Source organism: Opisthocomus hoazin, chromosome 5, assembly GCF_030867145.1.
Source record: "Opisthocomus hoazin isolate bOpiHoa1 chromosome 5, bOpiHoa1.hap1, whole genome shotgun sequence".
Classification (NCBI taxonomy): domain Eukaryota; kingdom Metazoa; phylum Chordata; class Aves; order Opisthocomiformes; family Opisthocomidae; genus Opisthocomus; species Opisthocomus hoazin.
The window spans coordinates 5,460,903-5,477,981 of record NC_134418.1 but is presented as its reverse complement, the minus strand read 5'-3'; the positions used below and the strand labels follow the sequence as shown (position 1 = coordinate 5,477,981).

Sequence of the window (17,079 nt, the reverse complement as noted above, 5' to 3'; positions counted from 1 at the left end):
GAAAACTTGCCAGGTTTTGTGGGGTATTATGCTATAACATGGCATGTAGGTTTATGAATTCTACATAGGATAAGAGTGCAATTGAGAGGTTTGCTGACATCGGAAACAACAAGAGTTAAGTCACGTTGTGGCTTCAAGCTCCAGCAAGTTACACAAACAATCCCATCATTTCTTGGTGGTCCATCAAAGACAGACCTGTGCCTCTGCTACCTTCTTGGTTGCTAGATTACCACATGGCACTCAGAGGTCACAGCTTACACTCCTCATGACGAAGTTACCTGACATGTATGAGTTAGAGTCTTTACAAGTCATTTGTTTCTAAGCATATGCGTTTTATTGGTTCCTCATCATTTGTTTCCAATCATTATGCCATTGATTGTCTAAATGCCTAATCAGCTGGGTTTCAACAATTTGCAATGGCCAGTCAATGACGTCTGTGAAAAGTTAACAATTCTGTTTAAACCTTAGCAAGTTTTGGATTTTAATAGCTTTTGCGCAGCAAAAGACTGTTCAGATTCTATTCTGGGCTGAAGAAAATATAGCACAGCCAATATACACCTCCTCACTTATTATAGCCTTTAATTATCCCATGTACATTTATATTATACAATGAAAACAGTAGGTCACAGCTGCTTGCTACACTATGAGAACGTCACAGTTTTGACTCACAGTAAGACCAAATGGAGCAGAGTTTGAAGAACATATGTCTGGACGAATGTTCAGAAACTAGCCAAAGCATTCAAAGAATACGGTTATCCACTTTTAGAAGATTGCTGGCAATTCAAAGTTTCGTATTATCAAGTTTTTGCCAAATTTGGATAACCTTTAAACATGCAAGCATTCAGCTGAATCTGATTTTGTTTAGAGCTAGCTGAGAACTGTAACGTGTTTTGAAACCTAACGGATCCAAAGCAATATAGATGAAAGAAAACCACTTTGCTATAATTATCAAATCACCCTCTAGGTTTGATTCGTAAACTCTTGAGAACAAAAACTGTTTTGTCTCTTTCTGTTTGTGTATAACACAGCCCAGGTTCATAACTAGACTTGTAGATACAACTTCCAAAGAAATAGAGCGATATTACTAAAGCCAAGATGAATAAATACAACTCAGTAGAAAGACCTGAAATTAAGTGGTACATCCACACTGAACCAGGCTGAGCAGGGGTTGGGTTTTCTCATCATTTTTTAATGTATCACACCTCTTAAAATCACATTGTTAATCCAGCAGCTTTTGTCTCGTAGCAAGGATAAGCAGAATGATGGAGAACCTTCTAATTAATTTTCAAAGGGGGAATGTTACTTCCATGCTATGTATGACTTCCCTTAAATCCCTGTGCAAGGATAGACAGTGGGATTTTGTGGATTTTTTTTCCCTCAGCGCCACCCCCTTTTCACTTCAGATTACCATCATAGTGTGATTGTCACTGACATCTTCAGTACAAATTCCACCAGCATTTGCTTCACAGCAACTTCCATTAGAGTGGGTTGCAAGATACTGATGGATTGACTGAGAAAAACTGAGCCACGTCTGAAAAGTAACTGTAATTAAACTTTCCTGTCAAGCTTTGAGCAGTGAAAATTCAGAAATTCAAGTGTGAACTTAGTGTCTGCATGCTTAGCCAGATTTTCTCACTTCAAGCCAGCAGGACCATACAGAGGCTTGAGAGCCTTTCATAGAGCTCAAGGCTTTCTTTCCCATTACAGCCACATCATGCTACTTGTGGACAGGTTGTGCTGGCACAGTGGCTGTGAGGTAATTGAACACCAGCTGTAGGAACAAATAATCCAGCCTACTGAAACTGATACTAGTGAGGTCCAGTCTTCGTGCCTAACTTTGGGCCAAGTTCAAAGATCTCCTCATTCCCTCAGTTCCCTGAGGAATGAGGTTTGTGTCTCATGACCTGCAGTCATGAAGATTTTGTAGTAGGATGAGGAAATGCAGCCACCCCTGCACCATGGCCTGCCCATGCCTCATCATTTCCCCTTCTGTGAGTAATAAACTGTAAAGCCTGTGGGACTGAACTGAGCTGTATGGATAAGCATAAAGAGAATTCCCCATGCCATATCCAAAGGCATGTACTCACATGCATCCATCCTTAAACATGCTGGAGTATTAATTTTGATCAAATCAGCAAAGACAATAACTAGCACTGTATACCTTTAGTGTACAGGCTGACATTTCCTAGTTAGTATAGTGGACTATACCTGTGGTGCGTTGGCCTTGGCCACCAGCTACACTCCCAGCCAGCTGCTCACTCCCTTCCTCTCCTCAGTAGGACAGGGGAATAAAATAGGATGAGAAATAGCAACCAGAATGCTTATAGGTCAAGATAAAGACAGGGAGATCACTTATAAAATTGTCTTACACAAAACAGACTCAACTTGAGTAACATTAATTTAATTTATTGCAATTTAAAATAGATTCAGGTAGTGAGGAAAAAAGGACATATCTACTTGGGGTGCAGGGAACTACCTGCTCCACTACTATCTCCTCCACAGATGGTAGGGGAATCTTTGCTCCAGCGCGTGCTGGTTTTGACTAAGACAGTTAATTTTCTTCATATTAGCTAGCATGGGGTCCTGCTTTCCTGGAGATGGCTGAACACCTGCCTGCCGATGGGAAGTAGTGACTGAATTCCTATATTTTGCTTTGTTTGCATGTGTGGCTTTTGCTTTACCTGTGAAACTGTCTTTATCTCAGTCCATGAGTTTTCTCATTTTTACCCTTCTGATTCTCCTACCATCCCATCAGGGGGGAGAGTGAGCGAGCTGCTGTGTGGTGCTGAGTCGCTGGTGGGGGTTAAACCACGACACAGCACCTGGAGCACCTGCTCCCCTGTCTCCTTCTCAGACCTTGGTGTCTGCAGCACTGTTTCTCACCTGTTTCCCCCTCCTCCCCTGGCTGACCTGACCAATGTTTTCTGCTCTTTCTACAGTATGTTTTCCCAGAGATGCCACCAGCTTGGCTGATGGGCATGGCTGTGTCCTGCAGTGGGGTCATTGCAAAACCAGCAGGAACTGGCTGGAACCGGCTGCCCCAGCGCTCTCCTCACAGAGGCTTCCCTGCAGCCCCATTCCACCAACACCTTGCCACAGACACCCAATTAACTAATTATTTTCTGCTGGTTATTGCTAACTGCCAGAGGGTGATAGGTTCATGGGAGTTGCCAGGTCTCTCTGTAACAATTTCATCCTTAGCCATAGATACAAAGTTGCTCAACCTGATCCAATAGTGCCAAGAAATAATTTTTCAGTGCCAAGAAATAAATCCTACTGCTCTTGTACAGAAATCAGAAATAAACAGTCATGATTCTAGGTAAAAAGTATATATATTGCTCCTAAGTTGAGCTTGTGATGAAACAGACTTTCTTCTGAGGCCTGGAGGAAAAGGGCTGTTTTTTCTAGTGTCATCAGTTCTTACCTTCTTGTTAACATAGTCATGCCTGCAAATATTTTTCTCCGTCCTCTAGGGAGAACATGAAGGAAAACACTGCTCTGTTTTCTAAAAGATGAATCTGTAGCCTGCGTGCTCCAGAGAGGAAATACTCCCTCCGCTCGCTCTGCTTGTTCATTAATCTACCAGGCATCATTACAACTGCGCGAAGTCCCAACTAGAGTTTATCGACTCTGCTCTGTTTGTCAGCTTGGTGAGTATTTCACACAGATGTTGCTAGCCGCTGTATTCAGGAAGGTCAAGTCCTCTTAAAAATTGTTTGTCTGTACACTGAACAGAACCTAAATCCTATTCTCCCTTAAAAAGAGCACAATCTGACTCGTTGCATTTTTTAACTAGGATTTTTGGAGGCTGCTTGCATGGTTGCATGAAAGATAAATAGTTTCTTTGATATATAGGAGATGACTGTTTTCACTAGATTTATTAAAGAACAGGATGTAAAAAGTTGACTAAAAAAAAATTTAAGTTTCTGGTGTGGAACAAAACATGTCGCTTGGTCTGCCTTCAAACTCTGAGGAGGTGCACAGGTATTGAAGCACTTGAATGGTTTATCGACATGGAAACAAGAAGGAATCAGTTCTGCTGAGACAGCTGGAACTGCTTGGACATAGTATATCAGTGGCAATATGTTGTCTGCATTCCTTAGAGACGGACATTTCAGGAGAAAAGAAACACACAGCAGGTTGATATGGGGTTCCTTGATGAGGACAACTAAACAAAGTAGCTTAATACTTTAACTTGTAAGACTTTAAAACAGACTTATAATTTTATAAAGCTTAAACTATTCAAGATAATGTATCCCCTGTCAGATGTCTGCTTCACAGGACACATGATTTTGAAAGTTTCAAATAATCCAGTTCAATGTTCTCCAGTAACAAGACTGAGAGGATGAAAGGAGTGGAAGTTTTTTTTAAAAGAGATGCTTACAGTCCGATCACACAGAAATACTAGTGCTTCCAATCTTTGCAACAGGACCAGAAGTTTGAAAGGTGTCCAGTTGTCAAGGGCAGTGGTAAAGGTCTTTACAATTTTCTAAATATGTATATATGTAAACACATATTTGAAAATCAAAGATTGTACATGTTCGGAGTAAGCTTTTGGGAATTTGGTAATATATACAAACCTTTCTAGTCTGGATCACATATTATATCGTGTAAATACTGATGAGCCATTATGCGTTGTATCTACCACCTTATTACAAATCTGAGGGGCTATATCAGTCCAAGGATTACATCTATTGCAACTAACTTTCATCACAAGAATCACTAAAATTCAGAATTAATAATCTATTTGCACAGAAATGCTTAAGAACCATGGCGGGGGGAAAGCAATGACTGGCTTATTAAGAAGTGAGGAATAGAAAGGTGAACAGTGTTGTACGGAGGTATACGGAAAATAAGAGCGAAGCAAAAACAGAAACCCATGAGAAAGATAAAAAAAGTATTACAATGACATGTAGAATGATAAAAAAAAAGAGGGGGGAATTATAATAACTGTAGGTATATCTTGAAAAAGACATTATAAAAGGTGGGAATGGAAGACGAGAGGTGCATGGTTATGAGCCACAAGGCAAATTGCTGGGGTCCTGTACCTGGGTTGGGCAACCCCTGGTATCAGTATAGGCTGGGGGATGAAGTGATTGAGAGCAGCCCTGCTGAGAAGGACTTGGGGGTACTGGTGGGTGGAAAGTTGGGCATGAGCCAGCAATGTGTGTTTGCAGCCCAGCAGGCTAAGCATGCCCTGGGCTACATCCCCAGCAGCGTGGGCAGCAGGGCAGGGGAGGGGGTTCTGCCCCTCTGCTCTGTTCTGGTGAGACCCCCCCCAGAAGTCCTGTATCCAGCTCTGGAGCCCTCAGCACAGGACAGACCTGGAGCTGTTGGAGCGGGGCCTGAGGAGGCCCCAGCAATGATGCAAGGGCTGGAACCCCTCTGCTGTGAGGAAAGGCTAGGAGAGCTGGGGCTGTTCAGCCTGGAGAGGAGAAGGCTGTAGGGAGGCCTTACTCTACCTTCAGTACTTAAAGGGGGCTTATAAGGTAGATGGGAACAAACTTTGTAGTAGGGCTTGTTCCAGTAGGACAAAGGGTAATGGTTTTAAATTAAAAGACAATCAATTCGTACTAAATATAAGGACTAAATTTTTTACAACAAGGGTGGTTGAAACCCTGGCCCAAGTTGCCCAGAGAGGTGGTCGATGCCCCATCCCTGGAAACATTCAAGGGCAGGTTGGACAGGGCTCCAAGATGAAGGTGTCCCTAGTCCTTGCAGGGGGTTTGGACTAGATGGCCTTTAAAGGTCCCTTCCAACACAAGCTATTCTGTGATTCTATTCTATGACTCTATTACCAGGAAAAAGTACAAACACAGACAGTGATAGGAACTTTTGGGCTGAGAAAAGCTCCAGGTTTCTTCACCTTCATTTTTTTGTCAGCCAGCATCCGTAAATCCCAGCATCAAGGAAAATTTTTCTTCTTATTTTAGTTATTGGTCATGTGATGGAAAACGACCTCCTACAGCTGTCTGTCACTGAGGCATTTAAAGTAGCAGGTGATTGTTCTACGGCTCTGAGGTCTCCAGTCTGTCCAGTGACCCAAACTGGAACCATTCTGGTGCCATGTGATGCAATAATACACAAAAAAACCCTTCCGATATTGCATGGTGAAAGGATTCTACAGGAATTCTACAGGATATTGTCTAAAGCTACAAATCCAGGCACTTAAAGCTTACTGAATGCCAAGACTGGCAGCTGCCTTTTCATCTAACCCACTGGAGTACTCACATTATGGTTGTCTCCCAGCAAAATTCCATGACATTTTTCTCAGAAGACATTTTTCTTATGAGTCTTAGCTCATAAGCTGGAAGGAAATAATTGCGTACATTGTTATTAAATATTTTTTAACTCATAATTTGCTGTGTGGTACTTTACAGCTTCATTCCAGAACAGCAACAAAACCCCTGTGTAAATGTCCCATGAAGATTGATTCCCTGTATTTGTACCCTCCCTTTCCTTCCTTTTTGCTCTATCGTCTCTTCTTCAAGTCTTTCACAGGTCCTTCAGTATGGATAAGGAGAAATAAGAAAGTGGTAGAGTTATTGTGGCCTGATCAGTTACTCAAGTCACCTACAAAATGTTAACTGAGCCAACAGCCTTTTCAAGTTTATGAAATACATTAAAAATCCCCAACAACTCTATTATCGTAGTGCCTCATGAAGATAGTTATAAGCTAATAAACTGCTTGCGGTTGAGATGAACTTGGTTTATGCAGTTTTGTTGCTCAGTTGGTGGTGAATTGTAACTCATTTAGAAAGGAGAAATGAGTTTCTTTAGAGCATCTGTCTCTCTCTCATCACATTTAAATCTATGATAAAGAACAGGTGAAGCGACACGCGATCTCTCTGCAGTTGTTGCCCTCTTCCTGAAATTCCACAAATATCCATAGCTGTTGTTCAAACAGAAAGTCTACTAGATTATATGTTCTGAGCTGTATTTTTTTTTAAATCAGTTAATTACAATGACAAGGTTACATTTTAAAAAATGAAAATAGCACAGACTTTCTATAAAAGCAAGAAGTATCATTTGGTCAGCTGTTGGCTCACACCACACATAGATTCTTTTTTTTTTTTTTAAACCGGTTCAGGCATTTCCCATCTCATCTCAGCTTTCTGTGGCTCTCGTTTTTGCCCCTTGCGATCTCTCCATCTCCCCTGCTGCTGCCATTGCTGCTCTCACAGCTCTTGTCCTTTGTGCTGCTGAGACGTAAATCCAAAGCAAATGCAGAGCCCGGGTCCCTAATCAGGGAGATCAAGCAAGCAGCCCTGAGCAGACCCACATGAGTCTGACCCTCACTGCCTCCAAGTCACCTTGTTTCCCTCTGGACAGTGAAACTCAGCTTGACTTCCATATCTGGTCCCCCTCTGAGTACCTAACTGATATTTATTACCTTGTTAAAGGATAGACACAATGGAAACGAGAGGGAATTACACTCCGCAGAATAATAGATTTTATCTATCAACTGAAAGCATTCAATGTGTTCAAGAGGGGAGACATGATAACCTGCATCTTGGAATAAAAAAAGGAAATGAAACTGCAAGTCTGCTGGCAAGAATTGTTCTAATTAACAAAGGATAGTTCCATATAAATGAAGACTGGCTCAGGTAGCATCTATAAAAACATGAGAAAAAAATTTACTGGTGTCTTTACTAGCCTGTTAATGTGATCTCAGTGGCATGGCTGTTGTTTGGAAATAACCTGGATTCCCAGACGTTTGACCAAACTCTGATTCATTCACTAACATTCCTAGCAGCATATCTGCCCATTTTGAAGTTTTTTGTACAAACTTTAATTGCGTTGATTGAATCAATCAAACAATAAACCATGTTATATTAAATATCTTTCTTCAGTATCTGATCCTTTATACAAAAAAAAAAAAAGTATCTCTTACCTTCCAAAAGACCTAACTTAAAAAAAAAATGCTAGTTCTCTTTTTAACTTCATCAGGTCAGGAATTAGAGCTTTGTTCTGAAGAAAGCCAGCCTACAAGCCCAGTTCAGAGCCCAAACCTCTAAGCAGTCTGTACAGCTCGATCAGCAACCAGGCGGTGTTGGCAGAACATAAACTTGTTATAAATAAATTGTACTACAAACAGGAACGCTGCTAACTATCAACAGAATCAGCCTGAGGCTTTTACTGAGGTATATAAAAGGCAAACACCATAACTCATTTTAACATAAAATTTGGTAATTTTAGGTAGAAATTACCCAGTATAGTAGTCTCTGATAAAAACAAGTAAGTGCTAGACTTGATGGAGCCAGAGTTCTCTTTTGATCCTGCATACTTTTTTCTTATGAAGACAGGTCTGAAATTTGATTTCTGTAAGGTAAGGTTAAAAATTTTAATGTCTTTCCAGCAGTTAACCGAGGTGTTCCAGAATTTTATCTCCACAGTAATGCTTTTCTTCTCATTTTTTCACTTGGTAGTGTCTTCAAAATCATTGGAAATTGACTTAAAAAGTAGATGTGCTATGGGAATGGAATCCTGCTTTTTATACTATTCCAGTGCCTTAATCAAGAAATTATTTTTCTCCCTAACACATTGTGGTTTTACTCTTAAAAACCAACTAATTTTTACTGGTAGAGTAGATGTGTACGAGTTCATCTTGGCATGATCTCTAAGACAGCCCATCTCCAATAAGCACAAAGCCTTGCCACCTGTAAGAATTGAGTACCGTGCTGTAGCACAGGATATTATTCAACAAAGCCTTGTTTACCCTGAGTAAAAAAGTCTTCAAAGACTCCACAATTCTGTTACAATCACAAATAGTTAAGATTATTTACATTGACCTCACAGAAACAGTGCATGGGTTTGTTCGAAGTACAAGCTCGGGTCTCTTTTAGTCATTTTTAGATATTATGTCCTTTGTGAGCCTATCAAAAAATTTAGTGACTTTTTTCAGCTCCCAGAAGCACTGACAGCTTTTTTCATATCAAATAATACCCTACAGATAAACAGATGAAGCAGTACACAAAGAATTTTTGTTTTTCTTTGTGAAACCATTGAATTTAAAGCAGTTCAAGGCTTTTATTTGTATGAAAAGGTTTTGAATTGTAGTGTAAATTCATTCTTATTTTGTAGATCATGAGTAGTTTTGTGCAAGCACTTAAAAAATGAGATTTGCTTCACCTGCTTTAGCCATCTAAATGTGTTGGTGTCTTAGCACAAGCTATTCTGTTAGGCTTTGAAACATCCAGTTTAGGAACCTGAAGAAGACAGTTTCATTCGAAATATCCTAAGGTCTCTCTTCACACTAGAAGAAGCCTAGATGACTAAATTATAGAATATTCTAAATTTTATCCACCTAAAGTCAGAGGAATTCCAGAGGTCACCCAAGGCAGATCAGTCATTTCAATTCATGTATTTTTTAGAGCAAACCAGTGGTTTTTACTTTGTCACCTGTAAAATACTGGAGCTTTATCAGGGTCTATGACAGGTTAAGAAGAAAATCAAGCCTCATGTCTGTAAACACATACAAGGAACTACAACTTCCTTGGGAAATATTTGAGATTTCAAAATCTGAAAAAGTGCAGTATTACCAAGACACCAAGACTTGGCATCATTAATCCGACAAGTCAGCCATTTACTATTTGCTTTCCAATTTCTATGTTTTTAAAATATCACAGAAAGGCTTGACAGGAATCCAAAATATTTGACAGCAAGAAGTATAAATACATGTTCTCGGTGTTCTTTAAAGTCTTTTTCACATTTTAAGATTGATAACTCCCTAGCATTATGCCCCATTTGAAATAGCTAGTGGTTTCTCAGGGTTCTTTGCTCTTAGTTAATTTTCTGAAAGGTATTGTCATTGATTAGCTCTTTGTGACACAAGTATAAAATTATTTATTTTCACTAGTGGCTGAGAAGAGAAGATGGAGGCATTTCACAACTGAAAGCTATTTGGTTTGATTCAGAACGTACTGTTTATAACTCTCACCTTGAAACAACAAAATACTTAAAATTCAAAACTCATGTCCTTCAGAATGGGTTTGGGAATTCATTTTGTTATCATCTTCGATTCTTGTTGTTAAAGCAGTCTAAGAATTGAGAAATGCATTAGCTTAACCCTAGGGAAATGCATATATATGCTAAAAGCTGAAAGAAAGCAGAAGGCTAGAGAGATAATGAATTCACTAAAGGGCATATTTTTTCAATTATATCTCAAAGTTATTTGGTACTTTGAGATAGTAACCCTTACCATCGGTCCAGCTCATAGATTAAACCGGTCAACAGACAAGTTTATTTTATGTGAAACCCTGTCAATCTTCTGGTACATGCTTCGTAACAGAAAAAAGGGGACTTGAAACAACTGTTTAATACTATTTAATCTATTCTAGTTGACAAATAGCTGGGAACATGGGAAAAGTAAGGCAGTAATAGTCTACCTTATTTTTTAAATACTTGTGCATGTGACATGAAGAACTTAGTCACTAATTTCTAACACTGTACAGGAGTGAGAATCATACTACAGCTTTCATTCAAAGGGCTTAATAACACATCTTAGATTCAGTGTTGAAAACTGGTCATGATCCTTCTTACTATCTGCTGGATATGACTCAAGCCATGATTAAATGAGAAAAAAAAAACAAAACAAAACACCTTCAATTTGATTGTGTAAGGTGCCAAATTTTAATTTCTATCATGTTTTTTGTCCTTTCGGGTTTTTCAGTATGTATGTGACTTGGTTATTTCATAAAGTCATAGAATTGTTTGGGTTGGAAGGGACCTTCAAGATCATCTAGTTGCAGCCTCCCTGCCGTGGGCAGGGACATGTTCCAGTAGACCAGGTTGCTCAAAGCCCCATCCAACCTGGCCTTGAACCCTTCCAGGGAGGGGGCAGCCACAGCTTCTCTGGGCAACCTGGGCCAGGGCCTCACCACCCTCATCGTACAGAATTTCTTTCTTCAATCTAATCTAAATACTCCCTCTTTCAGTTTGAAGCTGTTAGCCCTTGTCCTGTCACTCCATGCCCTTGTCAAAAGTCTTTCTCCAGCTTTCTTATAAGCCCCTTTTAAGTACTGGGTGGCTGCTATAAGGTCTCCCTGGAGCCTTCTCTTCTTCAGCCTGAACAGCCCCTACTCTCTCAACCTTTCCTCACAGGAGAGGTGTTCCATCCCTCTGATCATTTATGTAGCCTCCTGTGGATCCGCTCCAACACGTCTGTGTCTTTCTCTTGTGGAGAGCTCCAGAGCTGGATTCAGGACTCCCAGTGGTATCTCATCAGAGTGGAGTAGAGGGGCAGAATCACCTCTCTCGCCCTGCTGGCCACTCTTCTTTTGATGCAGCCCAGGTTACGGTTGGCCTTCTGGGCTGCGAGTGCACACTTCTGGGTCATGTTGAGCTTGTCATCAAGCAGCACCCCCAAGTTCTTCTCCTCAGGACTGTTCTCAACCCATTCTCCGCCCACCCTGTATTTGTGCTTGGGATTGCCCTGACCTAGGTGCAGGAACTTGGATTTGGCCTTGTTCAAGCTCATGAGGTTTGCACAGGCCCACCTCTCAAGCCCTTCAAGGTCCCTCTGGATAACAATTTCTGCATTGCAATAAGTCTCTAATGACAGTCCCAGTCAATTTTTTTGCTGTATTAGTCAATTTTTATTATGTATAATGCACCAGAAGTTCAGATTATACTGGTATGAATCTTTTCTGTTTTTTGGTCTGGAAACACGGAATGCAGTGACACCATAGTAAACAAAACTCCGACAACAATTAAAGACCTATCATGACCTGTTAGGAAATGGCACATATTTAGGAGCATTTCTTCTGACCAGAAGATAAATCTTTGATTTCAGATCAGCTTGAGGCTTCCCAGAATTGTGGTGATACAACACCTATAGTGAACAAACCATGAGCTTAAACCAATAAATATTTGTAAAGAGGATGTGAATCGGGAAACAAGAAATAGTGTTGGCTTGGCATGCAGTCAGATAGCCTTTTTTATTAATAACTGCAAGTTTTTATTTAATACTTGTGTAATATCTGTTAATGGAACAAATACCTTTCTGCATTATGGTTCATTCAGATTTATGTGGCTCTTTTCTTGCATGTTTTACAGATAATCTCTCTTTCTCACTCTGACTTTCCTTCCAATCTCTGTTAATAAGCATTGTTTATTTCAAAGCTCTTTGGAATAAGCATTCAACAGTAAAGTCATTTGCTTAGGTGAGGACATATTTTCCTTTAATTTCATCATCAGTTTCTACTTGTGATAGAAATCAGCCCAGCATTTTCAGGAATAAAGTTCTGCAGATATCTCTTGAAATCCTGCCCTAAAAGAAGTCAAAGGAAAAATTCACTGTAACTTGAACCAGAAGAGAATTTCAACTTTTGGCTTTCAAACTAAGAACATCAGTTGCCATAACCATAATCTTGTCATAACCTCAAATAGACATGTAATTTTAGCAAGTGATGCCATGAGTTCTGTATGGAATTAAAGCATATATTTTAAAAGGATGTCCAGTCTTGATGTGAAACTTTGAGTGACAGAGTTAATTCCCTCGATAAACTCTTCCCCTGTTTAGTTACTATACTTGTTAAAATACATGTTTTTGCTTCAATTTGGTGAGCTTCAGTTTTTACCCACTGAATCCTGATGTCCCTTCATCTAATGGATTAAAGAGCAGTGGAGGAGCAGACAAGTGGTCCAGTGCATTAGTTTCCTTCACCCTACTTTACAGGCATTGATTATCGCCCATTAGTAGTGGCAGGATATATTGTAACAGATTTAGTGAAGTTTCTTCCATCAGATACTTCCTATAAGGTGGTGCGAAGTCCTAATCTAAAGGAGACTTTTGCTATAGAATTCTTTCAGCCTGTATGCCATAGTTAAAGGCAGAGATGCTTGAAGGTCACAGTTCTTTTTTTCACTAAGGAATTTTTCTACTGTCCTTTCACTAACCTTGGATGGTCCTACCACTGCAACAGTCTTTCCCGCTACAAAAGACTGTCTGTGTCTTTTTGCTTCCTGTCTAGAGCTCCCTGTGGTGCCTTTAATTTTTTTTTTCTTTTTAAAATCCTTCTTTGAACCCTTAAATCCTTCACTTACCACCTCAATCCCCCTGTCCTACTTGAAGTATTTCTGGATCTCTAGTCTCTTCTTTTCAGGCATTTAACTAAAAATGTAGTGTTCCTGGCTTGTTTCAGCTGCAATAAATGACCGGTTAAGATTTAGCGACCAGCTATTGCCACTAGTTTGACAATAAAGTAGCATAGCCATTATCAGCAGTATTTGGCACATACTTGCATAGATGTATCCAAGATTATAATAGGCCCATATTAGCAGCTTCAGAGAACTGACCAGAACTCATTAATGTGCAGTCAGAACTCTCAATTCATCATGGTGGGGCAGAAATGGGAATTTTCTCCCCTGTTCTATGACACATGCTTGGGTGAACGTATCTGAAATTCTTCCAGAACAACAGCCATTCTAATTCTCTTGCAAATCCTTTATAGCTGCATTGACTTGGAGATGTAAATCCTATAGCCCTGTAATAAAATAAACTCTGCACTTTGCTTTGGAGGACACGCTACAAGAGGTTGAGAGAACTGGATTTGTTTTGCCGTAATAGTGTAAGACTAGCAAGAGGTCATATTGCTGTCCTGAACTACCTGATTGGAGAACATAGACGTGAGGGAGCCAGACTCTTTTTGGATGAGCACCAGGAAAAGGGAAGGGACAACAGACACATATTGAAATCTAGGAAATTCCAATTAAATAAGAGGAAAAGTTTTTTCTCCATGACAGACTGTCAAATCTTCATCCTTTGAGATATTCAAAGCTTGATTGGACAAGGTCATGTGCAGCATTAGGACTTGCTTTCAAGAGGGTTGGAGCAGACACCTTCACAGGTCTCTCAAAAACTAAATTATACTGTGATTCCATAATAATTATTTTCTGAATTCATATTCCTGTGTCATTATTTCTTTTGCGTGGTGTCATGGTTTAACCCAGCAGCTGGCAGCTAAACCCTAAACAGCCACTCACTGACATTTCCCCTTCCGCTTCCCCCCCCCCCCGGCAGGATGGGAAGGACAAATGAACAAAAGGTAAAACCCATGGGTTGAGAAAAGACAGTTTAATAAGACAACACAAGAAATACCTATACTAATAATACTAATACTACTAATGATAATAATAACGAATACACAAAACAAACTATACACAATCAAATTTTCTCACCACCCGATGACTAATTTGCAGCCAGTCCCTGAGCAGAAATCGCAGAACCTGGAAATTGCGGATTTCATGAATTTTGTAAAAATCCCAAAAAAGACTGTAAACCCAGAGAAGTTTGAACTGCCAGCCAAGAAAGAATTTGAACTCAATGAAAAATAGAATTAAAAAAAGGCTTCCAGTCCCCTGCCAGACCCCCTTTATAAAATGAGCATGACGTCCATGATATGGAATATTTCCATTGGCCAGCTTGGCTGTCTGTCTGTCTGTGCTCCCTCCCAGCTCCTGCACACCTGCTCGTTAGCTCAATATGGGACTACAGAAAGTCCTTGAAGCATTAGCAACAACTAAAAACATCAGTGTTAGCAACATTCTTCTTGTACCAAATCCAAAACACAGCAGCTACTGGGAGGAAAATTAACTCTATCCCAGCCGAAACCAGGACGCATGTTCTTTCGGTATTCAAAAGTAGGTACAGCTTTTTAAAAAAGAAAACATGCTTGTGACTGTTGGTGGTGTGAAAAGTGCTCGGTGGGCAGCACAAGGCACTGCTGTTCTGTTTGCCTATATATGGGCTAGTCGTAGGTCCCAGTTCCCATGCCTACCTCACATTTAGTAGACTACCACGTAAAGCAGTGTATACTTACTTCAGGCTTAATACTAATTAGAAATGTAAATACAAAAGATAATCTATTTGTATTGCCCATTAGTACAGGATTTAGTTAGTATGTATTAATACGTTGATGGCAAAGCAGCTTTATAGAATTTTTATTTCCCTCCAACACTCTCCATTGAGACTCCTAATTTTGATTTATTGAACCAGCCTGCCAATGAACCAACCAGTAAAAAATTTTTTTTTGACCTTTTCATTCTGTTGTTTAGTGTTGTGCCAAAGTGCTTTCAGAATATTTTAATCAAGTACAGAAGCTTATGTAACTCTTAAGATTAATAGTTTGCATTTTCCACTACTGCAAGTGCCATTGTGTTAACAAACATTGAAATACTAATTAGAAGAATACATTACGTGACACAGACCTTAAATATATATTTCACTGAATAAAACTGTAGGGATTTTCCAGAATTATGAAGCGAGGGACAAAAAGAGTGGACAATAATAACCACAGACAAGTATCACAAGGCAGCATTTTTCATAGATTTATAGATTTTGGGCACAAAAGGGACCAATACCATTATGGCAGCTGTTGTGTGGCTTAGGAGTCACCTATTGACTCTTGCACAGAACCAACAAATAGTTGTTCAAATAAGACATTTACATGTTCACATAAGACAATATTCTCTCTTCAAAGAATATCCAGGCATTATTTCAAGGCTTCACATGACAGAAAATCAGCCATATCCTTAGGTAAATTCTTCTAGTGGTTAATTATTTCCACAATAGGAATGTAGAGGGTTGTTTCATGCTTGGATTTTTGTAGCTTTCTAGCAAGACAATGAAGGGCTTGTCGTAGGCACTTGTCCCAAAATGGAAAACGGAGTAATACTGTCTACCCTTTACTGCATAGCCCCATCATTCCGGTGCTCACCTGGGAAAGGGAGATCAAGGTTTAATGTTCTCATCTTGCTGAGAGTGCTCTGTTCATACATTGAAGTGCATTTTACTATACGGCACTTGCAGTCTTTCCAGTTGGTGCTGTTTATTAAGCCAATGTGAGAGAACAAGGGAAAATAACTCCATAAATTAGAGATTAGGAACTAATCTAAGATGCCAGGATTTGAGTCCTAGTTTCAATGAATACGTGAGCACCGTCAAAGCAAGTGGAATACTGTCAGTGGGATAACTTCAGAGAAAGGCATAGCATAATCACATATTGCAAGTTACCTGGGATACACTTGTGAGTAATGAGAGATCTGAGATTGAATCTCCACAGGTAGAGAAGAAATTGAATTACCTCCCCTCCCTCTCATTCGAATGCCTGAAACAGTGGAATACCGACTAAAAGACAGGTGACATACCTTCCTTACATGTGTCCAGTTGGTGCCCCCAGAATTTTAACCAGGTCTAGATTGTAAATTTCACTCAAAACTAGTTGGCTTCTTTTTTCATGTAGTGAAAGTAAGAGCGATTTTTCATCTTTCAATCCTGAAATATCGAAGGTCTCAACATGAAGCAGTAAACACAGTAAATGCATCTATTCAGCTCAAATTTAGACCAGGTTTGGTAGAGTATTCAAAAGTCATGCAAAGCAGATAAAACTTTGATGATAACATGGTCTGGGGATGATTCTTTTGCTGTATTATTAGTCAAGTGCAACATAATAGATTTAAGTGTGACTCCATGCTTTTTCTTTTCTCTCACTGATTAGATTTTAGCACTGTCCCTTCAATTTCGATTTCATAGAGGTATGAAGCCAAGGCTCTCTTTGCACACAGTCTGGAAAGTGCAGATGCATTAACTGTTGCTGAATTGATGCAGATCTCAAAGCTCATATAGAAATTGTGCTAAAAATTTAAGAGAAACCCCATAAAAATTGAGTATATAACTCTTATTTATGTATATGACAGGAGGAAAACACCACCTGTATCTTTCAGAAATTTGCCTATTTATTTTCAACATGTATTGTATCTGTAAAACAGAGAGCTGAGCTGCGCTATTTCAATTTACCAACCTCTCTTTTCTAATTAACGTGAACATACATTAAAAGTTCAGTATACATTCTTGTATATGAAAATAGAATATGTTTCCCACAGAATTCTTATGTCCTGTGGGACTAGAGGAGTATATGTTTAATGAGCTGAAACAACAATAAATAGTAAGAATAAATAACACAATCTGCTTTTCCTTACTGTTGTATCAGCTATTCAAAACTTAACAGAAGTATTCTGGACTAAATAAGCTTTCAGCACTGCAGCGTGCGTAGACTTCATAAACAAGAAGGATTTCAA

General features: G+C 39.6%; 1 long non-coding RNA gene across 1 annotated transcript in view; it reads right to left on the bottom strand.

Moving 5' to 3' along the window:
• Nucleotides 1-14,292, bottom strand: part of LOC142361360 (uncharacterized) — a 28,598-nt gene extending 14,306 nt beyond the window's left edge. The window contains exon 1 of the long non-coding RNA XR_012763943.1: nucleotides 14,182-14,292. This is a non-coding gene — a long non-coding RNA (uncharacterized LOC142361360). The remainder of the gene's footprint in view (nucleotides 1-14,181) is intronic.
• Between the last annotated feature and the right edge of the window lie 2,787 nt (nucleotides 14,293-17,079).